A 10,161-nucleotide genomic window follows, 5' to 3' on the forward strand; every position below is an offset into this window, starting at 1 on the left:
AAGATATCTGGCATCAAAACCTGATTCCACTACTTAATAGCTGTATGAGGCTAATTAATTAACCAGTCTCAGCCTCATTGTTCTATAAATAGAGATGGTAGTTATGATATCTTCTTAGAGGTTTGTTAGAAAAAGCATACAGGATACTGAATGTTTAAAACAGTGTCTATCATTAGAAAGCAGTCAATAAATGTCAGCAGGCATTCTAACTCTAAAAGTACATCTTTGCCAATTTGTAAGTACAGAAGTTATTTATTATTATTTTAACCTGAATTTCTTTAATAACCAGCTTGAACAGTTTTTCTTTTTCTTATAGATGATTTAGGTTTATCCTTTATGAATTACTTATTTATACTTTTTACACATTATTTTTATTTTGGTGGCATTTATTTTAAACATTAAGAAAGGCATCAAGGGGCGCCTGGGTGGCTCAGTCGGTTAAGCGTCTGACTGCAGCTCAGGTCATGATCTCACAGTCCGTGGGTTCAACTCCCACTTCAGGCTCTGTGCTGACAGCTCAGAGCCTCGAGCCTGCTTCAAATTCCGCATCTCCTTCTCTCTCTGCCTCTCTTCCACTTGCACTCTGCCTCTCTTTCTCTCAAAAGTAAATAAACGTTAAAAGAGAGAGAGAGAGAGGCGTCTATATATTAGAGATAGTTTGGATGTTATATACGTTTCAAACTATTCTCAGGTTGTCATTTGGGTTTCAATTGTACATTATAAGTAATTGATTCTAAAACTTTTTGAAAATGATTTCTGACTGTTGCCATGCTTAGAAAGGCCTCCACAACTCCAAATTACATAAAACAACTTTTTTTCACCAAGAAAAACCAGACTCTTAACTATAGGAACTATAGGAAACAAACCTACCAGAGGGGAGGTGGGATGGGATTGGGTAAAATAGGTGATGGGGATTAAGGAGGTCACTTGATATGACAAGCACTAGGTGTTGTCCTCTATACCTATGTTTTAACACATTTGCAAATTATTGGCATAAGTTGTGAAATAGGGGATCTAAACATCATTTACCAAAATGACTAAGACTGCACTGATAATTTTTTTGTGTACAATATATAATCTTATCCCTGATTGGAACTGTATCTTTATTTTATGTGAAATCGTTTTAATAAACACAGGTATAACTCAGGATTTTCTATTTTTTCACTTCTATGCCTATACTTTCTCATACATGTGAGTATATGATGAGGTAAAGATTCCTTTATAGCTTTTACTTTTAATAATTTAATTGAATATGTTATAAAACAGAGTATTTTATTTTTTATGGTTTTAAATGTTTGTTTATTTTTGAGAGAGAGACAGACAGAGTATGAATAGGGGAGGAGCAGAGAGAGAGACAGACAGACAGAGAATCTGAAACACGCTGCAGGCTCTCAGCTGTCAGCACGGAGCCTGATGTGGGGCTGGAACTCACAAATGGTGAGATCATGACCTGAGCTGAAGTCAGACACTTAACCAGACTGAACTACCCAGGCACCCATTTTTTTTCAATTTTCAATGTCCCTTACCAAAATCTGTCCATGTGGATAAATGCTGGCATTATATTAAGGATCACCATCTTTACTTCCCATTTTAAAAGGCAATTTTGCCCAAAGTAGTCTGCAGGATATATCTGTAATATATCCCATTACATTTCAGCATTTCTCAACATGTTAAAGAAATCTAATCTGGAACCAACATAGATTTGTCTTCTGTAATTTCTTCTCCGCATCTTCCTGAAGTTTGTTCACTAGTAGGCAATATAACATTTACTCATTGAATTTACAACTTCTGTTTGCACCAAGAAACCTGTTCCATGAGTATGTAGGTAAAAGCCATTCTCTGTACCAAATGAATGGGTAGCATGCCCTGCGTCATTTTTATCCCAGAATGTAAGAAGCTATTGGCACATCACTGAGAGGTACACATAATAATGAAATATTGATCTCCACTAAGAAACTGAGAGAGTAAAGTTTTCTTGTCATCTGATGATGTGATAGGAAAGCTGTGATAGGAAAATCGTGATGAGATTATTATTTTTATACACACTAATTGAGCATTCATGAATTAATTGTCTCAATGCCAGAAATAAATAGATACAGTTAGATACAAAATTCTTTATAGTACCCTTAGGGGCACCAGAGCTTCATAGCAGCGTGTAATATGTGCCTGAGATGTGCTAAGAAGTCCGCATGCATCACCTTATTTAAATTCAGCCTGTGAGGTTTAAACTTCCATTGTACAAATGCTGCAGGGACACTTAATGAGTTGGTAAACTCCTCTAAGTACACAACGCTGACAGGTGGCACATCCACAACCAGAAGTACTCACTCTCATGCGCTACAAGAAGGGCGGGGTGGGGGGAGAAGGAGTAGTTTTATGGGTTCCATTGTTTCGGATGCCAACAAACAGAAAGCTTCTTCTTCCCAAATCCAGAGTCCCCTGAGGCACCTGATTCTCTCACGGGGGGGGGGGGGGGGGGGGGACTGGGTCCCTCCCCTCTCCCAGCCGCCCAGCTTCCTTCTGCAGCACCCCGCCCAGGTTCAATCTCTCTTTTTCCTTTTCCTTGAATTCCCATTTTTCATTCATGTAACTTTCTGAGAGATTAAGTGATTCATCTAATTGAACTTCATATACAGGACAAAGCAAGACGAGTTGAATGTTTTCATTTTTCACTTTGGGGGAAAAAAATAAGCTTTTAGTCAAATCAACTTAAGAAACAGCTTGAATTGCAAGATAATACTGCTCCTGTAAGTAATTGCTTATGTGATTGTCCTTTTCATAGTGGAAGAGCTATGATTTACGAACATTTTTATTTAAAGTATAATCTTGGATTTATTCCAAATAATTGTCATCTTTGAAATGTTGTCAACCTGGCTAGCCACGGGGATGCCAGAATTAAAGTATATATCAGCTCACCACATGGTCCGCCCATTGGGCTCAAGTACGTTTTTATCCGCCTCTCTTTTATCGCATATTTCCTTACTTCACATTTATATTTAATCCATTGACTTCTGTGATTTCTTTTATACTAGAGAGCATGTAAAACACAGAAGAAAATGAGGAGACATTTTCACTTAGCAGGAGCTTTCTCCCTGATTCTCTCTCTCTCTTCCTGGCTGAAACTCCATCAGGCAAAAGTGCCCCTGGTATTAATCTAAGATGATTAGCTGAGAAGTGGAACACAAAAGCCAGCCTGAGGTGGGGCCATCTGAGGGTGGGAAGATACTTTAGAGCAAAGGGATCAAGAAGGACATGAGTTTACGAGGCAAAGTTTCAAATAACACTAGGCACAGGAAATAATGCCAGCTACAGCTGCAAACCAAATGGCAAAATGTATCCACCGGTGTAGACGTTATTGCTGGCCTTGCATAAGCTGTTCGTGGTGGGAACAGCTCAGGGAGCAATGTGGGCATATTTCAGTTAAGTCCTTTTCCCTCTCTCTTGTCTTCTTAAAATTTCAAGCACTTACTTCTTTTCTCCTACATCCTTTCCACATCTTACTCCTGTGACTAACTTGCCTAACTTGCCACTGATGTGTCGGAGGCAGCATTACTTACCATGTGTATCATACACTCCCCCAAATTATATATTATATACTCCCTTTGCAATTACATTAGGCCATGGAACTAGCTGCAGCTAATACTAACTTACCAGAAGTGTAGGCCAAACAGTTAAAAGCTAGTGTGTCACCTCCATGTCCCTGGGGAGAGGATAACATGTACGGAATCCTGGGTCACCTGATGAAGCAGCATCTCCACTGACTGGCATCAGACCTCCCATGAAAAATTATTAAAAGTTAGATTTATGTGAAACTATCAAGAATTCTGAGGCCCAGTGGTGCCTGTAGCATAATCTAGTTTATACATTAAGCTATATTTTATTTTATTTTATTATTTTACTTTATTTGCAGGGGGGAATACTGTTATTTACTTACTCAACAAATACATAGAGGGATGAGTGAGAAGTCACAGCTGTCATAGAGCTACCATTCTGGTGGGGTTAAAATGCAATGCAGTATAATATGGCAGATTATCTTTTTTCCAAAAATGACCACAGAGATATTTCTTATTTTCTCTTAATATTTATTTATGTGTTTAAGTTTTTATTTGAGTATAGTTGACACACACACAACATTAAGCTAGATTTTAAACTAATATGCCCATTGGTATTCATTTCCAGCCTGCAAATTAGGTGGAGAGAATACACAAGCCATAATTTTGGACACTAGGATTTTACTTCTGTCCATTCTATATTCCTTCAGACAATACGTATAGAGTTTCTACAGTATTTTAATCATTGTTCCAGATATGCCCTGAGAACAGTAAAGAAGACGGATCCCTCTTCTCAGAAAAAAGGCAAGATGAAAATAAGATAAATTAGTAAAGTAATTCAAAAATTAACAAATGTTAAAGGCAATATTAGTATAATGTGAGAGAGTTGGTTAGGGGACTATTCAACTGAATAGTTATGGAAGGTCTCTTTTTTTAGGGTTAGATATGAATGAAATAAAGGAACTAGCCCAAATATTTCAGATTGAGGTCCCTGAGTATGAATGATCTTAATGTATTAAGGAAAAGAAAGAAATCCGAGATGATTACAGCATCAAAGCATAGTAAACCTGGAGAGAACAGTACTTCCTAAGGCATAAATCCATAATAAGAATTTGCAATTATTTGTTAAATTCTGTGGGAAAGTATTAGAGAAATTTAAGTAGGGAAATATACTCATTGTGTTCACATTTCTATAAGTTCATTCTGGGCATGGTGCAGAAAATGGACATATTTTTAATGCAGAACTGACCAGGCTCACTAATAAATTAGATGTGCAAGGTGAAGAAATAAAGAAATCAATAACAGCTCCAGATCCATGGTGATGCTATTTGCTAAGATGAAGGAAGCTGGGAGAAGTCCTTGCTTCCAGATGGGATTTATGATGCCAATTACACGTCCAAGTGGAGTTGTTTAATAGGAAATCAGACGTAAAATACAGAGCACAATGGAAAAGTTAGAGTAAGATAAAATTTGGAAATCTTCTTAGGCAAATTTCGCTTAACTGGATTTGGTGAAGATCACTTAGGGAGAAAGCTTGGACAAAGAAAAGTCACCTGAGAATAGAATCCTGGAATACTCTAGTGTTTGGTAATACAAAGTTTTAATTCCTCAATCTCTTACTTCCCCACAAAGCAGACTACTCAAAGTTGCTAAAAGCTTTGACTTGAGGGGTTCCAAAGGAGCAATTCTTAGGGGCGCCTGGGTGGCTCAGTCGGTTAAGTGTCCGACTTCGGCTCAGGTCATGATCTCGCAGTTTGTGGGTTGGAGCCCTGCGTTGGGCTCTGTGCTGACAGCCAGCTCACAGCCTGGAGCCTGTCTTCAGATTCTTGTCTCCTTCTCTCTCTGACCCTCCCCTGCTCACGTTATCTCTCTCTCTCTCAGAAATAAATGAAACATTAAAAAATTTTTTTAAAACCAAAGGAGCAATTCTAGTGAAATTTCAGGTATGGTAATAAGCTATCAGGAGAAATAAAGTCTGTAGGAGACCACTCTTGAAAATCTATAAATCATGCTGTGTAGGTGGTAGCTTACTCTCTCTGCAGCCAAGACTTAGTTATGAAATAGTCACCTAACTCAGGAAATCCTCATCATATGGCTCTACATAGGGAAAGGAAGGGCAAACTACTTCCTTTAACACACATTGGGAACACAATTATAAATTTGAAATAAATTATCACCCTGCCACAAATCTTGATTGGGGTTTCCATGAGTAGCCCACTAGTGAAATATTCACTTGGTTAGGCAAGAAAGTGATAAGGGGGCCACAGAAATGAGTAATTGTTCTTAGAATGATCTAAGCTAGTTTATTACATGGCTTAGGAATATCACTCAAAGTTTCTGTGTTTTGAAGCAAGTACTTTGAAATGACCACCAACAGTAATTCCATTTGCCATCTTTGTGGCCTATTTTCACAGGCAAACCGCCACCAATGCTTACCAGGTAGCTCAGGTATAGTTTTTATTGGTAACAAAGGAGACATCAGGGACAGAGGCAAAAGATGTCTCAACAAAATAACAATCATGAATTCCAGAATGCCAGCAATGGGTCTTTCTATAGCACTGTAAACACTGTATCCTGACAAACTAGAGAAAGATGTTAAATAAAATGCTTGTATCACAGTGTTCATTAGCAATCTCGTGAAAGTTCTTAATAAGAAAGGATTGTTTAGGAAGGAAAAAAACTATTCATTCAACTTATTGTGGTAATTTCTTGCATTCCATCTCTTCTAAATATACTTAGGAAAATTAGACTAACAGAATGGGCGTGGATTGGTTTGATTCCTCATGAGTGATCTTAGTGCCACAGATTAAGTGCCACTTACATTGGATTGTTGTATCATATGTAGTTGCTGTTATCAATTTGAGGAAGAACAAAAACAAAGAGAAAATAGGGAAAGTGAAAAAATATAAAGGGACAAATGAATCCTCACCTTGGATGAAGCCTTGGCTCCAGGGACCCAGCAGTCCTCAGATTCATAAGAAACTTCGGATCCTGCTACTCACTGTCCCTTCTCCAACGCTTCGCCCATCCCACCACATGCCTAGTTTACTTAATTGACTTTCCATGAGATCTACCATTCCCTGGGGGCCTCCATTCCCTTTTGCATTTTCAGCATGAGTTAAGCTGATTAAGAAGTGGGTGACTCTGAGTGCACCATTTATATCCATTGCCAATGGAACTTCTGAGAAGCCTGGTTTTAGCCTAATGAATATGGTATATCCAGTCATCTTGTCCGGCACTCATATTCACATATTTTTTAAGTAAGCTCTAGACCCAACATGGGGCTTGAGTTCACAACCCTGAGATCAAGAGTCACATGCTCTACCAACTGAGTCTGGCAGGCACCCCTAGATTTTTGTTTAATTTTGCCTGAACTTTCAATTATCAAGCACTTTCAGAGCATCATCCAATTAAATTATTAATTTATTAAAATCTTATTGAGCATTTATTCTATAGCAGTGATCCCCTTATGATATGTTGGACATTAAGCGGTGAGCAAGATAAGTGTGTTCTATGCCTGCAGACAACATGTGGTCCTGCATGGAAGCAAGCATTATATAAAAAAGTTCGATGAAATTTGATGACTGTTATATACACAATGATTCTGGAGCTCACTGTAACTATCATCAAGAGCATCAACAAATCATGTCCTGTTTTAACCTGCAGAAGACTGGTCGGATAACGAATCCCAGACCCTCTCCTGAATTCTGATTCACACTGGCATAAATTCCTGACACGCAAAGAAATTAGAACAATTAAATTCAGGGCACTTGGGTGGCTCAGTCGGTTGGTTAAGCATCTGACTTCGGCTCAGGTCATGATCTCGCGGTTCGTGGGTTCCAGCCCCACGTCAGGCTCTGTGCTGACTGCCAGCTCAGAGCCTGGAGCCTGCTTCGGATTCTGTGTCTCCCTCTCTCTCTGACCCTCCCCTGCTCACACTCTCTATCTCTCCCAGAAATAAATAAACATTTAAGTTTTTTTTTTTAAAAGAACAATTAAATTCTTTGTCCTCAAAGCAATCTACGGAGGCATTCTCCTGACATATCTAACATGCACACTTTGTTTCCCATCCGTGTAAATCCTGAAAACGTAATGTCAGACACAGTAGAAATATCACAGAATAAGGACTGCCCATTAAATCAGAGACAGCAACGCAATTTCAAGTCAAAGGCTAATCTACACTTTGTTGAGAAAGATTCTTGAGTCACATTTGAGACCAGCAAGAAAAAGGACCAATAAAAGTATGAGTGATGTGAACATAAGAAGAATAACTTTATTTGCCAGCCCTGTGCTAGATGGAGTATATCCTTCTGGACTAGACTGAGAACACCTCTACATGACTGAATTTCTTGAGGGCTAGACAGGGACCTGGTCATTTCTGCAGTTATTTAGGGGCTTAATCATTGTAAATGGGAGGGCAATTCTAGATAGCCTCCCTCTACTGAGAATTATCACTAGGAAAATTCTTTGTAATTTAACTCTATTCCATATTTTTTTAATGGAAGAAGGTTTGTTGAGAATTTTCTTAGAAAATGACTTATCGCTCTGTACCTCATTACCCAGTGATAAAACTACATCTTTCTATTTCCTATGATGTGTCTCACATTCATATGTTGATGTTATGATTTTTTAAATTCATACTCCACCCAGAAAAGATGAAGGAGCCAAATGCAGAAAAAGTAAGCTATATCAATTTGGCAAGGTATGACACGTGTGCATTAAAGGAGGAAACTTTTTCTTCCACTTTTTTTTCTTGTATTTATCCAACAATTCAAGTACTTATGGGATAAAAAAAATCATAGAGTAGAGAGAAAGAAGAAAAGATATGCATTTGTACTCTAATAAACCATGTGCAACCTCTCATAAAACTTCCAAGTTCTTATAATTTTTTCTCCATTAAAAACATTTTGTTGGTATGAATGTATAATAATTGAATTTTTCACCTGAACAAAATGGCAAATTATTGTGATGTTTGTTCTAATAAGATTTTCTTTGTTTCTTAAGGAAAAAGCGTTTTCACAATTTTCCCTTTTACCAGCACATTTCTTGGGTCTTTCTCCCACAGCGCACTGTTTGTTCTGAGCACCTTGTCATTTCCCCTGCTTATTTAGCACTTCCCTAAGTGCTTGTAAAAAGCCTTTCAAATAATCATTCAACCATATTAAAATTTTAGAAGAGAACGCAATCAGTAGTTTTGGTGGGGACAGGGTGGGCAACATTAAAAGAAAATTGTTAATGTTTTCTATACGATTTACATTGATTCATGGTGAAAAATGTTTCTCGGTTTATTGCCTCCATCTGAACAGCAAATCTACGTAGAAAATCTGATCAAAGCACACTCTTTAATAATGCATCATGTCTCACTATTGACATTCGTAAGTTGTGTTGACTTTTACAACACTGGTAATGGTAGGAGAAGCCTAACATTAATAAGTAGACTGATATTTAAAATATATATGCTCCACCTGAGTATTTGGAAAGTCATTTGAATGCTGTCTTGGGTCAAATATATTGTCAAAAAAAAAAAAAAAAAAACCTCTCCCAGTGGCTGATGGGATAAATGTAGATAAATGTAGACTAGTGTTTGTCTCTATGCATTTTCTTCTCATCGAGTAGGAACACGCTGCTGTGTTGTACTTTAGCTATTGGGTGCCCAGCAGATTGGTCATGAAGTGGCTGATTTGTGAGTGGTGAGGTTTCTGGTTTCAACACCAGCAAAGGTGTTCCAAGAGTGTTGTCTCCTCAGTCGGTATTCTAATAACCTTTCAGCACTGAATTGAGATAAAGCAATGGACACTACTAATAGAATTTGCTGCAGGGAGCCCCGTGGTGGATTGCTGACTTCACCATGAACCCTAGTGGTAAAGGACACTAAAACAAGGCTCTAGTGAAGGAAAGACAAGTGAATGGAACATACAGAGCAAATGCAGCTTTTAAAAATTATTCTGCATATTCAGAGAGTGTGTAAAACATCATGTGATCTAACCCACAACAACTTTGTTCGTTACATCTGGTGTCCTCTCAGGTTAAATGACCACTATGGCAATGCACGTGTTTTTATGTGGCTTTGTGGTACTTAAGATGGTATTATACATTATAATAAACAAAATGCTGGAATGTCACAGTTGGCTAAATTCCTATCAATTACGAACTTAATTTTTACACACATTTAATACTTATCTCATTTCAGACTTTGCTATACTGAGAAATTTTCTTTTAAAGAAAAATGGTTTATACAGTTCACTTCCTGCCATAATCAAGGTCTTTCTAACCTGATATCTGAAGGTTATGCTTCAGTGAATAATTCAGTAGGTTAGTGAAACTCTGGCAGCAAAGAAAGTGCTAATCTTAGATGGAAGCTGTGAGGGATATTAAGAAACAATTGCAAAAAGTGACATATTTAATAGAGAAAGATTACGCTGTGCTACATCTATTTAATTTGAATTGATAAATTTTGCCAGTATTTTATGAGATGCAGACTAGAAATTATATGAAACTTCGGAGTGTCACTTCAGTCGAGGAGGGAGAATAAAGACCTTAAAAAATGTTTTATTGTGCTTTGGAAGACTTCTGTCCCACGGACGAGAATTTTGAAGAAACTGAAAATGAA

General features: G+C 37.7%; 1 non-coding gene across 1 annotated transcript; it reads left to right on the forward strand.

The window, feature by feature from the left end:
- Nucleotides 1–419: 419 nt before the first annotated feature.
- On the forward strand, nt 420–504 carry TRNAC-GCA. The gene has a single exon. It is a non-coding gene; the product is annotated as a tRNA-Cys (tRNA).
- The last annotated feature ends 9,657 nt before the right edge of the window (nt 505–10,161 follow it).

The sequence above is a fragment of the Hyaena hyaena genome, unplaced genomic scaffold (genome assembly GCF_003009895.1).
Source record: "Hyaena hyaena isolate Hyena2069 unplaced genomic scaffold, ASM300989v1 scaffold_574, whole genome shotgun sequence".
NCBI classification, from domain to species: Eukaryota; Metazoa; Chordata; class Mammalia; order Carnivora; family Hyaenidae; genus Hyaena; species Hyaena hyaena.